This window comes from Aptenodytes patagonicus, chromosome 5, assembly GCF_965638725.1.
Source record: "Aptenodytes patagonicus chromosome 5, bAptPat1.pri.cur, whole genome shotgun sequence".
Classification (NCBI taxonomy): Eukaryota; Metazoa; Chordata; class Aves; order Sphenisciformes; family Spheniscidae; genus Aptenodytes; species Aptenodytes patagonicus.
In genome coordinates this window covers 29,006,514-29,023,501 of record NC_134953.1, presented here as the reverse complement: position 1 = coordinate 29,023,501, position 16,988 = coordinate 29,006,514, and the positions used below count along the sequence as shown (strand labels likewise).

At 43.1% G+C, this 16,988-nt stretch overlaps 1 protein-coding gene across 1 annotated transcript in view; it reads left to right on the top strand.

Moving 5' to 3' along the window:
- The first annotated feature begins 8,688 nt into the window (after positions 1–8,688).
- CHST15 (carbohydrate sulfotransferase 15) overlaps positions 8,689–16,988 on the top strand; it is a 47,431-nt gene continuing 39,131 nt past the window's right edge. The window contains exon 1 of the mRNA XM_076339196.1: positions 8,689–8,865. The gene's annotated coding sequence lies outside the window, so the exon portion shown is untranslated. The remainder of the gene's footprint in view (positions 8,866–16,988) is intronic.

The window sequence follows — 16,988 nt, the reverse complement described above, 5'->3', positions numbered from 1 at the left end:
TTTGACACGGTCCCCCACAACATCCTTCTCTCTAAACTGGAGAGGTATGGATTTGATGGGTGGACTGTCCGGTGGGGGAGGAATTGGTTAGATGGTCGCATCCAGAGGGTAGTGGTCAACGGCTCAATGTCCAGATGGAGATTGGTGACGAGTGGCGTCCCGCAGGGGTCTGTATTGGGACCGGTACTGTTTAATATCTTCATCAATGACATAGACAGTGGGATCGAGTGCACCCTCAGCAAGTTTGCAGATGACACCAAGCTGTGTGGTGCGGTCGACACGCCAGAGGGACGTGATGCCATCCAGAGGGACCTGGATGAGCTCGAGAAGTGGGCCTGTGTGAACCTCATGAGGTTTAAGAAGGCCAAGTGCAAGGTCCTGCACCTGGGTCGGGGCAACCCCCGGTGTCACTACAGGCTGGGGGATGAAGGGATTGAGAGCAGCCCTGCCAAGAAGGACTTGGGGGTACTGGTGGATGAAAAGCTGGACATGAGCCGGCAATGTGCACTTGCAGCCCAGGCGGCCAATCGTATCCTGGGCTGCATCAAAAGAAGCGTGGCCAGCAGGTCGAGGGAGGTGATTCTGCCCCTCTACTCTGCTCTGGTGAGACCCCACCTGGAGTACTGCGTCCAGCTCTGGAGCCCTCAGCATAAGAAAGACACGGACCTGTTGGAGCACGTCCAGAGGAGGGCCATGAAAATGATCAGGGGGATGGAACACCTCTGCTATGAAGAAAGGCCGAGAGAGTTGGGGTTGTTCAGCCTAGAGAAGAGAAGGCTTCAGGGAGACCTTATTGCAGCCTATCAGTACTTAGGGGGGTATAAAGGGGGCTTATAAAAAAGATTTTAGCAGTGCCTGTTGTGCCAGGACAAGGGGGAATGGCTTTAAACCAAAGGGGGGTAGATTTAGACTAGATAGAAGGAAGAAATTTTTTATGCTGAGGGTGGTGAAACACTGGCACAGGCTGCCCAGAGAGGTGGTGGATGCCCCATCCCTGGAAACATTCAAGGTCGGGTTGGACAGGGCTCTGAGCAACCTGATCTAGATGAAGATGTCCCTGCCCACGGCAGGGGGGTTGGACTAGATGACCTTGAGAGGTCCCTTCCAACCCAAACAATTCTATGATTCTATGATTCTATGAAGTGCTCCATGGCACCAGTCTGAGCTCTTTGAATAAGGGTGAGACTATTGCTCTGTCTCATCTGCTGGATACTAATGCTTGACATTAATATTTCACTTTTCACCAGAAGTTCTCAAAGCTCTTTTCAAGCCTAATTAAGGTTCATATCACACTTAAAAATGAGGCAGATATCCTAATGATAGGAAAAAAGAGGCCGAGAGAAGTGAAGGGACTTGCTCAATATCACACATTTGCAGTCCTAGGACTGAAATGCAAAGATCTTGAGTCTCGGTAGTTTGCTCTAACCACTAATGAATAATAATGACTGACCATATTGATAATTAATAGCACTTTCACCGAGCTTAATACATGTAAAGTGCTGCTGAAATACTAATTCATTCACCCTCGCTGATCACTGAGGGTAAGCATGGTCTTCATCCTGCAACTCACACCACTTTGCATATGTGGAAAACCACTAAGTTGATCAGATATTGCTCCACAGCAGAAAGCTGAGCATGGAAGTGGTTGCAGGATGAGGTATGAAAGAGGATGCTCACAGTGTCTGGCTTTCGGCATGTAACTGAAGTGCCTGATGTAGGGGTGCTTGAGCTGAGAACTTGGTCTCCCTTACTGCCAGCAGAGAGAAGCAGGCTCCATTAGAAGCCCATTCAAAGCATCTGAATTAGAAGCTATATCTCTCTGCTGAGCCTCTGGAGAGCCTAACGTTCGAGGTCTCAAGCTAGACATGTGAATACTCTCCCTTAAGTGCTTATTATTATTCCCATTTTGCAGGTGGGTGAACTGGAAAGGACAGGAGTGTGCTAAATTAACTGAGCTGCCTGCAATGGTTAGGCTCTCTCTTTGCTTCCCCATAAAACCTCTGGAAATGTGTATGAGAAAAAGAATGCAAAGCTGAATAAATCTCCAGGGAATATGTTTAGGTTGTAAAAATACAGAGACAGTATTGAAATATCTCAAAGTGCTCTTGGAATATATGGTGAGTCATGAGCACCGTATATTAAATGGTCAACGCTTATTCAACAGAAGTAATTTCTCATGCGAGACCACAGGAGTCACAGGAGTTGGCTTTGCACCAAACTGCCTGATTCAGCAAGATATTACCACTGTGCAGAAGCTCTGCTGTTATGTTTCAGCTTCTAGGCACCAGGAGAGAGGAAATAACCAGCACAAGGAGAAACGAAGAGATTCCTTACAGATTCAAGTATGGCAGTGTTCTAACTATGTGAGTAGAAACTTATCAGGAAAAAAATATGCGTTAAGAATAGATAATATATGTATGAAATTCATCCCTCCCATGCTATTTCTTCAGCTTGTATGATGGAGACTGAATTTTCTCTCTCTGTTTTCTGCCATCTCTGGTATTCTTCCTAAAGCCAAAATTCTGTTGCAACTATGGTAGCCATTAAAAATTATAATATAAGAAAGTGTTTATCAGTTCTGTCATTGCAGGTGGACTGGAAGAATGATTGCAAATTGAAACGACTTTGTAACAAAGCCTGAGTTAGCAAAAAAAAAAAGGCAGAAAAAAGGAATATTCATTTTTTCTGAAATTAGCAGAAAGAATAACACTTGGAGAAAACCTTTATCATTATGTCAGCAAGGAGGTATGTGATTTATCTTTGTAATAATGGTTTTCATAACTTTGAAGGTAAAGACAGTTGATCTATCTTGAAATTTTTCATACATCATCTAGCAAGTTAAATGACTTTATTTGTATATCTAAAATGAAGGCTAATTGAGCATAAGCATGCTTGGAAATTCATCTCTCTGTAGCTGTACAGGGTCAGGGGCCATTCTCTGGTCCCGAGGGAAAGAAGCATGGCAGGGGCCATCTCTGCAAAAGTGAACCCTCTTTTGAAAGCATGCTGACCTCATGCATTGACCTCATGGGTGACTTCATACCTACGGGAACAGTTGCTGACCATGCTGTTCCCTGAACCAGGTACCGTCTGGGCTAAAATGGAGCATGCAAAAGCATGGCAGAGTGGGACCTCATAGCTGGGCTCCAGATTTTGTCCCTCCCTGCCCTAATACTTGCCAGGTAGCAACTTCTCATCAGGTGTGAGGGACACCCATGTCCCCCTTGGATCCCCTCTCGTACAGGTACAGGGTTTGCTCTTCATACATGAATTCCTATTGCAGCAAGTGGCAAGTCCATACGGTAGGCACTCATCCCACAAAATCAATATTAACAAATCAGCCTTGGTACTTGAAATATTTATACATTATGGCTTAAAGAAACAGTAATTTTTTGTCCAGTAATATGAGGTGTTTATCCAGAATGCAAATAATTCTTAAGGAAAGAGTCGTATGTGCATGCACATCCATGCACACGTATTGTATGTATATTTGCTTTATATGACAATCTGTTTTTTTCAACTCTGAAGCCCCTGCTGAAGGCTGGGGTTTGCAAGGAACTTCAGGTTTAGACATGAATGAGGAGCAAGAGACAGGAAAGAGGAAAGACTAGAGTATGCAGGGAAAAGAGCTTATCAAATACAGTTAATCTGATTTTTCTTGAGGTAGATAGAATGGTAAAAATTAGTTAAGGAAATAAGGCACACATATAATCCAAACACTCATTAGAACACATCCCTGATCAAATTTTAAACGCTTCATTTTGAATTCAGGAGCTGGAGGAGGAGCATTAAACGACATGGAAGTAAAAGCTCTGGGCATTGGAGTGCACACGAAATCGCCCAGTGACCTACAATTCCCTACCAGTGGCTCAGAGATGAAATATATTAGCATACATAATAGATCTGGAGAGTGACAGTTTAAATATATGACACAGAGGGGAAAAGATTATTCTGTAACAGAAACTAAATGCCTCCAAGAGTAACACTCTTCCCTCCTTATTCACAAGAGCAATAGGAAACAATGGGATTGTTCATATGGGAAAGGAGAAGCCAGGAGCAGAGCTCCTGTTGACTTCAGTGGCAGTGATGTGTGCCTTTAATCGGGACCCACATGCAATGGTGACAGAGAAGCCACCTGATCATTTAGGCAGGCATCTGAGAGGTCTTAGAGCATCTTTCGCCATTACCTGATCATTTTATCAGAGATCTGAGAGGTCTTAGAGCATCTTTCCCCATTTAGTCTGCTTCTTAGCTATCTCAAGCTCTTCTTTAATCAAAGCTCATGATGTGTTACAGATGTCTAAAGACTTTTTTTTTTTTTTAATTAAAGCAAACCTTTTAAACAAGAGCCCAAACCAACCTAATGTCAAGCTTCTTGGCTGCTGGCTCACCTAGTTTTACCATTGCTGTGATGAGCCCTTGGTTGGTGTCACATATCTAAGAGTTATAGGGGGAGCAGTGTGAAACCCTCAGGCCATCGGTACGCACAAGCTATTTCTGGTGCCAATTTGAATCCGACTCCATTTGTCTTCTAAATTGTAACTCCTCATTCATATTCCTTTTTAGAATCACAGAGCTGTGCGTGCAGCAGGTTTAAAAGCTTTGCCTGCCCTAGAAGTCACACACGTGTATTTCCAAAAGCAGCAGGCTTCAACCGGCTTCAAGTCTTCTCATTGTGTGCGGTGCCACAAAAGCATTATGGTAATTCTGAGCGCTGAACCATTTAAAATCTATTTTAATTGATTCCAGGCTACTTCATGATTCCAGTATATTGTTAAATCAGTGGCAGATAAAAGTAGCAGGAGGTAACATCTTTTGTATTGCTGCAGGGAGATCACACCTAAAATAAGGCATTAAATTCTGGGTACCTCATTGCCAGAGAGATGCAGACAAATTGGAAGAAATTCACAGAAGAGCAATAAAAATGATTAAGGGTCTGAAGAAACTGAGTTATGAGTGAAGATTAAAGGAACTTAATATGTATCGCTTGGCTAAATGATGACTAAGAGGGAAACGATACCCTTCAACAAGTACTTGGAGGGCAGAATTATCACAATTAAAAAGGAATTCTTTAGGGTGCTGAAGGACATACAACTTGGGATAAAAGGATGGCGTTAGGCAAAAGGAAACTGGCTCTCGACATACATCATTAAAATCTAACAGACCATTTGTGGGAAACCAAATTCTGACACATTTGTCTGATCATGTTTCAGTATTAATTTTTGCCTATTCTAGGAAAAAAAGCATTGTCTTCAATTAAAGACTGAGCAAGAATTCCAAGATGCACTCCAGGGATGTGCATGCCAGGAAGAATAATTCCCAATCCAAGTTGGGAAAACAGCAAAAAAGCATTCTGAGTATTTGAAGGTTGATATACCCTTTACTGAGAGCCAAAGGATGTATAAGATGTGAAATTAGTGATCTGTATTTTAGGAATGTGCCTGTTGCCAGGATACCATGGGGAAAATAAAAGTAGTAATGTATTTCTTTAAAACATACACATTCCATTAATTCCAATGAGAATTATATCAATATTTTAATGGAAGAACAGACCACTAAGAAGAATAAATCTTTCTGCAATTTTCTTATAGCACCAACTTACCGCTCTGAGCCCAGCCTCAGAGTTGGAAGAAGAGCCGAAATAGCCTCCACGAGTGTCGGGGTGCCGTGGCTGCATGTCCCAACCCCAGCCTGTGTTAGAAAGCAACCGTGCATTCAACAGGATTGAATGTCTGTGTGAAATTGGGCTTTGCTGTGCCTCTGCTCAGCAGAGTGGCTCAGCGGCATAGCAGTGTTAAGTCCTAAAACTGCTAAGTACAACATATGTATCACCTTGTGGTTTTTCAGACTTACTGCATGGAAACTCCCCAGCTGAATTTAGAGGTCCCCACCCAGTAAATTATTTGCTTCCAGCTGCAGCTACCCCTTTGCTTTCCTGGGAAAAGGGGGAATCCTGAACCTGCTCGCTCAGGCAGCTCTCTTGGGGAACTCGACATGTCCGTTTCCTCCTTGCAGCTCATGGCAGCAGGGGGATAGAGACATTTTGGGGAAGTTTTTGTCTTTTCCTGTCACAACCCACATCCGTTTCTGGTGAGATTACAATTTGACGTAAACGTATCAGTTTATGCTGGTACACTGCAACAACATCCCTTGAGAAAAGCTTTGGGAAGCAGCGCGGGTGGTGGGAGGTCATGGGAAAATGGCTCCCCAAAAGCACCAGGAGTGGGAAGCAAAAGTCTCCCGGGCGCTTGCGAGCAATGAACTTCTGGTTTTTGAGGTTGGGAGAGAGGAAGCATAAAGCAGAAACATCTGCATTTCTAACCCCTCTTTGTGAGAATAACCTAAAGATGCTGATGTTGTAATAGGCATGCGGAGGAAGAGCAGTCCATTTCCCCAGATTAGCATCCCATTACAGTGGTGGTCTGAGGACACAATCTGATTTGTTTATCTCAGAGTTAAACCTGGCTATAAATGCACAGTTCTGCTGCTGTCAAACCCAGCCACCGGACCTCTTCGACAGATTTCTGCCCCAAACCGCGGTCAGCAGCAATAAGGAAGGACTCCCCTGCATAAAAAAATCACCTTCAAAATTCACACACTTGTACTACTAGTTTCATGCCTGCTTTTCCACACTACTAAAGGGCTCTCCCATCTTTTTTACCAGATAAACCTGCTCAGAGCTAAGAAATACGTACAAACTTGTTTTAAAAGTGAGACGATCCTTTTTGTATTGCACAGTAAGCACGGCAACCAGCAGAAATCATATTTGCAGAGGTGGAGGTCAGGAGCTTTTGTTTTATGAAAACCAATCTAGTTCGAGACAGTTCTACTATAATTTCTATATTGAAATCTATTGATTTCCTCCCTCTTTGAACATCTTGAATAATGAGAAGAAAAGTCCAGTCTTATTTTTTAGACTTTTTTAGGCTATTTATTCTGACTGTTCTTCTTCTGACTATCATTGTTGATGGTAACACAATTAGTTCCTGGACAGTGATTTATTATGCCATAAAATTTTGTATTTCCCTCCCCATCTTACCAGGTAATGTTGAAGATAGTTTGTAAGTGTCCATGAGATGGGTAGACACAACTTTTATGGAGTTTGAGCTGCTGCATCCAGATACCACCATCAAGATATTTACTCCAGCTGAATGTTGGTGAGGAATAGTATGAAGAGAGACTTCCCCAGGGAATGAAGATCTTGCTTTCATGACAGCTTCTTTAAATTTAAAAAAACCCAAAAAACATAAAAAGGAAGGGAATATAATTATGCAGAAGTCTGACTAAGCATAATTGCTATTCAGAGCATCCCAGGAGGCCTAAAAAGGCCCTGGAGGGCAGCATATTTAACCCAGACCAGGAACACTGAATATGCGTGAGTATTCTATAAATCACAGGTTTCACCTAGTCAGGTGTTTTATTCTGTGAGGGGTTTTTTTCTGAGAATTAGGTGAGAATCAGATGTCACCTGAACAGAGATACATACACTGTGCTGTAGGAAACTTGTGCATGTGCGATTTTTAAGTCAGTCTCTTAGTTATTTATATATGGTCTTACAGGTGTATAATCACCTGTTTGAAATCCTTAAACTGTTTGGCTCCCTATCATAGCTGTGTAATTTGGAAGCTTCTGTTTTGCATTTTACCATTAAGTTACATAAAAGAGATTCCCACAAATTTGTGTAAGTTTTAGGTGCTTCTGAAAGTTATAACCAAAGGTGGACTTGATCACGAAGGGAAATACTAAAATACAGTATTCACTGTTCTTTCATCTATAGCTCATGCTTCATGACCTCAACTTCTTAGAAATAACGTTGCTGAATATTAAACATGTGGATTTAAGCCCAACAGTGGGTTCACTTAGTGTTAGGAGGGAAATAGGAAGAGCGTTCCTCCTCCAGTGTGCTCACACAAACCTCGGCCAGCCGTGGACAGCCACAGCTGCACAGCAACTTCTGATACCATCAGCTTTGCAAGCGTTGCATTAGACCTTCATGTGAAACTGTGTGTGCTATGTCACAGAAGGTATGTGCATATATCACGTGGATGACTTAATAAGCAGACTATACATTTACATACACATATATATTTATGTATACATGGTAGGATCCTCTTGATCGAGAATGAACCTTGCACTTCCTGAGTAGAAGATTTTGGCTTCTTAGCCAATGTTTGTGCTGTTGCCATTTCAAAATCGGACTATGGCAGTACGTGCTGCATGGGGTCGGCAATGTACGCAGCACGAAAGCCTGACTTGCTCAAGCGATGGAGACCTGGCAGCGCATGAGCAAGGTGTCTCCTCGGGTTGACCTCCGACTGCCCCACCACAATTTGGGATGCTGGTTCCACATAAACGCCGTTTGCTTGGGACAGCTCGAATTTCCTGTAGGATCGCTCAGGAGAGGCCCATCTCCTTCCAAAAGCTTCCGAGCAAGCCGAGCCGGCAGCGGGTGCTGCTGATGGCGGTGCTGCCGGGACCGGCGAGCCGCGGGGGCGATGCCCGGCGGGACACCCGCAGTCCGCCGCCGCCCCACCGGAGACCGGGGCGCTCCGCGCCCCCTCCCCCGCGGAGCCGCCGGCAGCAGGGCGGCTCTGCCCCACCCCCGGGGGCACCGCTGGGGACCCTCCGCCCCCGCGGAGCCGGCGGGGCCGAGCCGAGCGGCAGCACGCCGCCTCCCGGGCTGCGCAGCGCGGCCGGGGAGCGGCGCGGGGCTGCTCCCTCTCGCCCTCCCCCTTCTTCCTCCTCCTCCTCCTCCTCCTCCTCCTCCTCCTCCTCCTCCGCCCCCCCCCGCAGGGCAGAGCCGGCGGAGGCGGCGGGCGCGGATGGGAGGACGAGCGAGCGCGGCGCGGGGCAGAGCCGGCGAAGGTAGGTGCGCCGGGCAGGCGGCCGCGGCGGCGAGGGGGGGGCTCCCCGGGCCGCGGATCCCCAAGTTTGGAGGCGGCGGGACTTTGCGGGAAGTTGGGCGGCCAGCCGGCACCACCGGGCAGCGGGGCTCGGCTCGGCTCGGCACGGCACGGCACGGCGGAGCGGAGCCCCGGGGGGCGGCCCCGGAGGCACAGCGCTCCCGCCGCGGCAGCCGGCTCTGGAGGTGCGGAGACACCTCCGGCTGCCCCCCGCCTTACTCCAGGGTGAAGCCTGGAGGCGCCTCCCCAGCGAACGGGGCGCCGGGAGCGTTCCTCCCCTCTCCGCGGGCGGGTCCCGGGGGTGCCGGCTGGGGCACCTCGGGGCGCCCCCCGGGTGCAGCATCCCCCGGTGCTTCGCGGCAGGGTGAGCGGAGACGGGGGGCACTTCTTTTCAAAGGTGCCCCTGAGCGCGTTAGTGCCTCGGGGAGGACGGAATGATGACAAAGATAATGCAATTTGCTGTCATCTCGCCGGGCTGCCTGTGTTGGGCAGATCCCTGCTGCCTGCCGGAGAACTGCTCATTGGCTAATTGCGCTGGTTTTACGGTGGTTGGGGAGAGCAGACACTTGGAAAGCGGCTTTCTCTGAAAGATTCATTTAATTCCGGCAGCGCATCCTACCTACAATTAAGCCGTGGATGGATGTTGCCCTTCACTGATGCATATTTTTAGGTGAAGAGGGGTATTTCTTAAATGCAAGCTGTCGGCTGTTAAAAATAGCTTCATAGCATGCTTTTGCTGAGAATGCAGTCAAGGTTCAGTGACGGGTTATTATGGTTAGAGTCTGTTAAGCAACAATACACCAGTTGAACTTTGGTGGTGGCATATATATTTTTTTTTTTTTTCTGTGCTGCTTCATTGTAATACTACAGCCGTACTCTGCGGTGAATTGACTTTCTTACACACAGCTAGATTTGTAGGTTAATAGAATAGATGATAGTATTTCTAGGATGGTGCATCTAAACACCTACCAAACTTTCATATTCAGAAAAATATTTGTATTTTTTTTATTGTATGGTTCTACGGCCTAAAGTTCTCTTCATATTGATTTACTTGCATATGACATAAGAATGGTTTCACTTCTTGAATTGTTAGCCAGACAAAAAATCGTTATCATCTCCTGTAGAACAAACACGTGCCTTTTGTATTTTGTGACTAAAAAAGCAGAGTAGTCAGCTGAGCAGATTACAGATTAAAACTCAAAGTTTGCTGGAACTGTTCATGAAGAGTAAATATTTTTAAGGTTTAACTGAAAATCATATGCGCTCGTTTGTGTAAACAAATGCCTAATTGAACAGCACTGCACTTTAACTGGGGACTACTTGCTCTCTGGCAAAAAGGGAAATTTCCATCAATAAGAGGTCACAACGTAAGTACGTATGTATAGTTCATATATCTATGCTATTTATATACATTGATATATGTATTTTATATACAGACACACACATATATATACATTCACTTATAAACAGTAAATACCGATGGAATAGTTGTCTTGAAGCTTTTTTTTTGTCAGTGCTTAAAATGTTGTCACACATCTCTTGCCCTGAGAGCTTCTCTGCTGCTGCTGGTGCCATTTCACTCTTGGGCATTGAGTCAAAGGATTCATCTGGCTCTTCACAAAAGAAAGAAAATCAATTTGAATGCAGAAAAGAGGAAACTACTTGTATGAAGATTTAGTAGTGAAACTACCTTCTTTTTTTTTTTTTTTAATGGCACTTAGATCCTGTGTCTGTAATTGCAGTCACCATGCAGTTCTGAAATCAATAACAGAATAGTTTTACGGTTCAGATTTTGTTATAGGAGGACTAATCTCAAATTCAGTGTTTTGTTTGATGGTTTGTAACAGGAACATGATGAAACAGTGGAGATTTACATGACAAAACACTTAATTCCAGTAATGCAATGGAAGACAGTAATGGATTTTATCTTCTTTGCTAAACTAAAAGTAGATATCTGGAAACTGTATAAAGGAGAAGGTTGAAGCAGACTCTCGTATTTGGATTATTTCATGTGGTTGAAGTGGAAGGATGAAGTTATGTAATCCACTAGCAGCATTAGCAAGGATGGGATTATGTAGGCATAATCATAGAGATGCAAATAAGATACTGCTTATATTTTAACATTATTTTAAGCAACCTGCGGCAGGAGCTCTATGAGAACCCGGAGTTTCAGTGGGCAAAGATTATGTTTGTAGCCCAGGTGATTTCAGTGTTATCACACATGTTTTTAAAGATGAACTGTGTCCCAATACTAAAGTATCTCTCAAAGTATTTGTTTATATTTAAGATCAAGTTGTTAGGTGGATGACAGCAAACCTTTCCAAAGTTCATGAGGTATTGCTAACCATAATACTACAATCCCTCCACCCCCCAATAAGGATTTCTTATCAAATTCCTCTGCTGACTAGGAGGGAAATTGTTATTAACTACTTTTCCTACGCTGAGTGCTTCCTCATATGTTCATAGAAGCAAAATTTTAAGAAGTTGTAACTCAGTGTTGTATTACCATTCTGTTTTTAATGTTGTTCCAATATACTTTCTATAGAGATAAGCTAGCAGCAGCGGCGTGATCTTGCCTAAATCACGTATTGATTTAGGAAGTTAGAACATCCAACTGTGTTTCTCTTTCGGTACGGATACATCACTCGGGTGAAGAAAACCATGACTTAAACAGGTGCCAGTATACTCCCTCTCCCTCCCAAGTCGTAATTACCCTTACAGTTACTGTATCCTTAAAGGCTGTATATCCCACAATCAGAAACTCCAAGGAAATGTGCTATTAAGTCATTCAGCGCTACTCTGGATACTCGGTTGATGCGAATCACCCAGTTTCCAACATCCTATAGAGTTCACAGGAGCTGTACCCTGGTTTGAACTGAGCTCCTTAATGGCTGTCTTCAGGCTTCAATTCCTCCCTTAAGCCGCCTATTTTCCTCTGTACCTTGCACAGTGAGGGATAACTCTGAATTCCCACCATACTCCTTGGCTGGAGTTATGTTGCTCAGCTGGAAGAATCCAAAGTGCTGTGGAAAAACAAGGTAGATTTCCAATAAGAGAGCATTTTTTTTTCACTGCTTTCCCCCACAAATTAGTATTTCTTACTTATTTATGTTTTCTAGTGAAGTGCACTGTTTTTCTTACTGACGAAGTGTGGTGCCAGATTTGGAGTCTAAATACAGCTATTCATGCGAGGGGAAGGGATCCGTAAGCTTCTACAAGTTCTTATCTCAAAACAGCTTGAATTACACTGATCTCTCCATTTATACTGCAGTTTCACTAAAATTAACTAATTACATATAGCATTGTTGACCCATTCCCTCAAAAATATGTAGGACTGTCCATGTATCTAACAGAAAGCGTGTTGTACAGTCACACTGGCTGTTTGTCCCTACGACCTTTTCATTTGTGTTTCCCGGGCTGAAAGACATGATTACAATTCTGTCCCGGTTACTCGATTTGGTTTTCACATGCGAGGGAGACAGGAAAGCTACCGAGGAGCTGGAGTGCGGCAGGCGCGTTGCAATGGGAGCACTGTAATCCTTTGATTACACAGCTGTGCCTGACATGCCACTAAACAGCACTTCAGGGGCAAGCAGTTAATGTAGCTTTGCCATGGAATATTTATTAATTTATGTTACACCTGGTTTCCAGCAGCTGTTGAACGTGGCTTGTAAGCACTAGTTTTAAGGACCGTGGCATCCTTTGGAAGAAGAGATAACCACGTAATGTGCCTGATACCTAGCGAGAAGAAACAAAGAAAAATGATGTCCAGTTGGGTACCGGTGGCTGATGGCAATGACAAGGCAGCTGTGGTGGTGGTGAGAGACCAGATGTGATGATGAATGTGAATAGGAGTGAGTGGTCCATGGCAGGCTCTGTCCCAGTGCTCTACCTCTGTCCCCCTGTGGCAGCACGCCAGAGGTCATGGACTTGCCGACCCCAACCCATTGCCCTGCCTCTTCCCATTCCCAGATCCAGCTTCTTAAAATTCCCACAATAGCTTGACCTGGCTGAAATGCATGTTTTCCGAATCTCTAAAGTGGCAAGCCCGCTGGTTTCCTTATGAACTTGCCAGAAATAAGCTAATCCAGCTCCAGAAACATTTTTGGAGCTCCCAGTGCAGCAAGCCTTCCTCCCTTGGTTTGCAGAAAGCTAAAGCCCCTGCAGCATTAGGGATGGTGAAAGGCACTTGGCTGCCACGGTGCCTGCCTTCTGTGTAATGGATTTCCTTTGAAATGAACATAGTCGTGAAGAAATGTGGTGATGGCGAGGTAGGGAAGTGACACAGGCCTTTATTCTTTTATATACCAAGCACTACTAAATACACACTTTTTATTCTAAAACTTAATGTGCCGTCATTTGGACTCATCAAATATGCACACCATTTTATAAATAAGTGTGGTTTTTTATGCCAACTCTGTATCTAAGGTAGGTTGTTCCTCACTGTACAAGGTGCAGATCTATACCTAAATAGCAAAATACTAAAACTGACATTTTTCATTAGTTTCACGCCTTCCAGTAGGGAAAAATATGTTTCACAAGGAGATATTTTTCCTGTTAAAAAACCTTGATGTTCAGTATGGGTGAATGTACCCTGCTATCGTACCAGAAAATTAGAAAACCTGATGAGATTGAAAAAGACTTTTGTATTATTATTTTTTTGCATATATTGGTGCATGGCTTAAATCTGCCAAGTTTAAGTTAGACCCGGTAACTTCTCAGGATTGCATGGCATATAGGGAAGGACATTTCTTTCAAATAACGGCAGTCATTGTGTTACAGGTGAGTTTTAACTGGGAAGAACTGTGAGATCAAACAAAAAGAGTGAAGATAAAACGTAAGGTTCAAAGATGTACAGAGAAAACAAGATAACACTGCTTTGAAATAATGCGAACTTCTGTAAGATATATAGGAAAAATAATAAAGATTCATCTGCAACGTGTACTTAGGGGATGGAAGAAGCCTGGTAGATGGTAGTGTTGAAAGAGTGCTATGAAAGTGGGCAACACGTTAGATGTGAGTTTGCAATATTGGATGATTTCAGATGATTGAAGATGATAATGTCCTTATATGCTCTACATGCCCAGTTAAAGTTCAGGTCTTGGAGCTGTATGGGGAAAAAAGCACTTAATTAAAGTACTTTGGATCTGGCACCAAATTAGTAGTGAGATACCAAGAAATAAGAGAGACCTCAGGAAAAAAGTAATACAAATCAGGATTCTGGAAGGTTTTGCACATGATTTGAAGAAAATGTAAGAGCCCAGTGTTAACCTTGCTGTGCCTAAGCTAGGATATAATGGCCTGTGAGTGCCAGAATTTATTAATCCAAAGAAAGAGAAGGACTCTGTTTGACTGGTGCAGCCAGGAGGTTTGGCTGTGTAAACCTAGAAATGGGAGGAAATGGAGAAGGATAGTTTAATAGATTATTAGGAATGTATATCACATAATGAGATGGGTTTGCCTGCAGGGCCAGCTCTTCACAGGGGAGCTTCATCTCCTGAAAATTCTTTAACAGGTCTTAAAAACAATACTTTTTTTGCAAGTTCATCAAATGCCTTATCTAATATTCCTTTCCAGCCTCTTCGATTTTGGCTACTTGTTAGTTGAGAAATTTGTCTTCTGACTGAGATATGTAGATATTAAATAGATAATGTTAAATAAGTTAAATGGATAATGAATCTGAAATTTCTAGGATTTTCAGGGAACACTCTGAAAGCTCAGCTTTTCATAGGTCTATTTCACCATGTTAGGCTAGCAGTTGTGCTCCTCTGCTGTCTTCAGTCACCAGTTAGTGCATTTGTAGGACTGCTGCTGTACAGTTTATCCTTCTGCCTTGATTGCTGAAGCCTGAGGAGATTTCCTGGGGCCATTTCTGGAAGGGATTTTGGATGCTGCTTTGTTGAAGTGGAAGAGGAACAGGTTGCATGTGTACACCAGGTTTTGAGCCCATGCAGAGCTGATGCCGGTTCAGCTCCCCAAAGGAATACAGGTTCACACTGTGAGGTTGTGCTTCAGGATCAGGGACTCTTTGCTTGTTTTGTGGCTCCCTGGAGCTCTAGCCTGGGATAACACTGTGATATCTGGGTTGTAACTGCACCTATTGCAAGTGCAGAGGTCAGATAAAAACACTGGGTAAAAACGCAGCTGTGCATTAAAGGCCACCGATAGAAATTACAACACGAGCTACAGTGGTGGTCTCTTCATTTGAAAAGACAAAAATGTGTTCTTGAGCACTTCAGCATTGAGTATTACAGCTTTACACCCCGAGCAACTCATCGGAGCCATTCATAAAGTAAATAATTTAGATGAAAAATTTCATAAATTATAGAGCTATGAAAACAGTATCTCAGGTTGAGGATTAACTTGCCTGAGGAACAGATAAGGATAAATCAGAATGAAAGCACTATCGCTCTTGACATTTAGTATTAGAATTACTTTGCAAAGCTATTTATACCAGCTTTAAAACAGTTTCAACAAGAAATGAGATGTGAGAGGTGAACAGAAGGGAACAGTGGAACCTAAGCTCATACCTCTCATTATAGGAAAGAGGAAAAATTCATTTGTCTAACATCAGGCTATTTTAAATACTGAAGTGTTTAACTCTTCAGAGAAGATTTTTGAACATTGCTAAGGAGATCAGCAAAATTAAAAATACACAGCATAGTAAAATGGAATATATATTGGTATCCATGGAAATCCCATGTGGATTTCTCTTGCATTAGAGTAGATCAAGAATAATTCAGCTCTTGGTTTTCACTGGTATAAGGGGGACCAGAATCTGGCTCCTCCAAATTGTGGGCACTGAAAATGTTTTCCGGTTGTTTTGGAGAAGTTCAGAGTCCTCTGCTTGGCGAAGTCTGTGGCTGTAGTGGTAAGGCTGGTAAACCTAAGCAGCGGTCTGCTGTTAACACTCTAGTACTTGACAGTGAGTAGCTTTTAGCTTAAGTCCCCACTACATTTATTTTTTTTAAAACAGATTTCAGTAACTCGTTGGGTAAAATATCCTTCTTAGATGGCCTCAAATCACTTGCTGCTTATTTCTGCATACAGCTTTAAAAATTGAGTATTCTTGTTGTTTGATGTCAGTTACAATGTTGCAATAACTCATTTTGATGTAATACAGGGGAATGCATAAAAAGCTTCTGCTGAGTATTGATAGCTTTTTCTTTTAATGGTACCCATTAAGTGGGTGTGGTAATCTGTCCAGTTTTCCAATTTTTTATCTTGCTGTACTAGTACATTGGATAATAAATGAAAAGAAAAAGCACTAAAAAATGTACTGTGAAAATACAGGTAAGCATGTAAATATCAACAGTGATTTTTGTTGGACTATTACAATTCCTAGATTCTAAGGCTTTTCAGTATTAGAAAATGAACTGAAATGTTATGATAATGCATATTTGTGCATTAAAAATACTTGCCTGTTACTGAAACAAGAATATCCCAACCATAATCACTAACAATTTTACACTGCAGTATTTTAATAACCTTCTTTGTGTATTTTTAAAGATAACAAATAATTCTGAAATAGCAAATATCATTAAGTTGCATTTAACAAAAAAATTGAGGGTTTCAAATGAGATAATACAAATGCTGTGTTCATTCCAAACAGCAATTCTCAGGATGAACCTCTGGCTTCGTTAAAGTCAATGAAATGTCTTCCCGCTGACTTCAGCATGACAGGATTTAAAAAAAATAAATTGAAATGGGATCTTAAAAATTTTTCTTCGTGATGAGTGACTGGAGCTAAAGTCATTCAGCTGTACTTTTCTGTGCATATGTTCTTTAGTTCAGCCAGGAAGTCTTAAGGTGAAGATAATGTCTGGTGGGGATGAGGGTATGTGAAAAGGAAATAATATTTCTCTTTGAAATAATATATCAGTAGTTGTGTTAACCCAGAGGTCCCCTTTTACTGAGATACTGCAGACGTGTGCCCATTTCAGTGATAAGGGAAGCTGACCGTGCAGGTGGACATTCCTGTTAAGGATATTTAGGCCTTAAAAGTGATGGAAAGCCCCAAAGTCTAACTCTGTTTAAAGTATTGCATTACTGCATTGTGTGGATAGGAGTTTGGGCGGTCTTTTG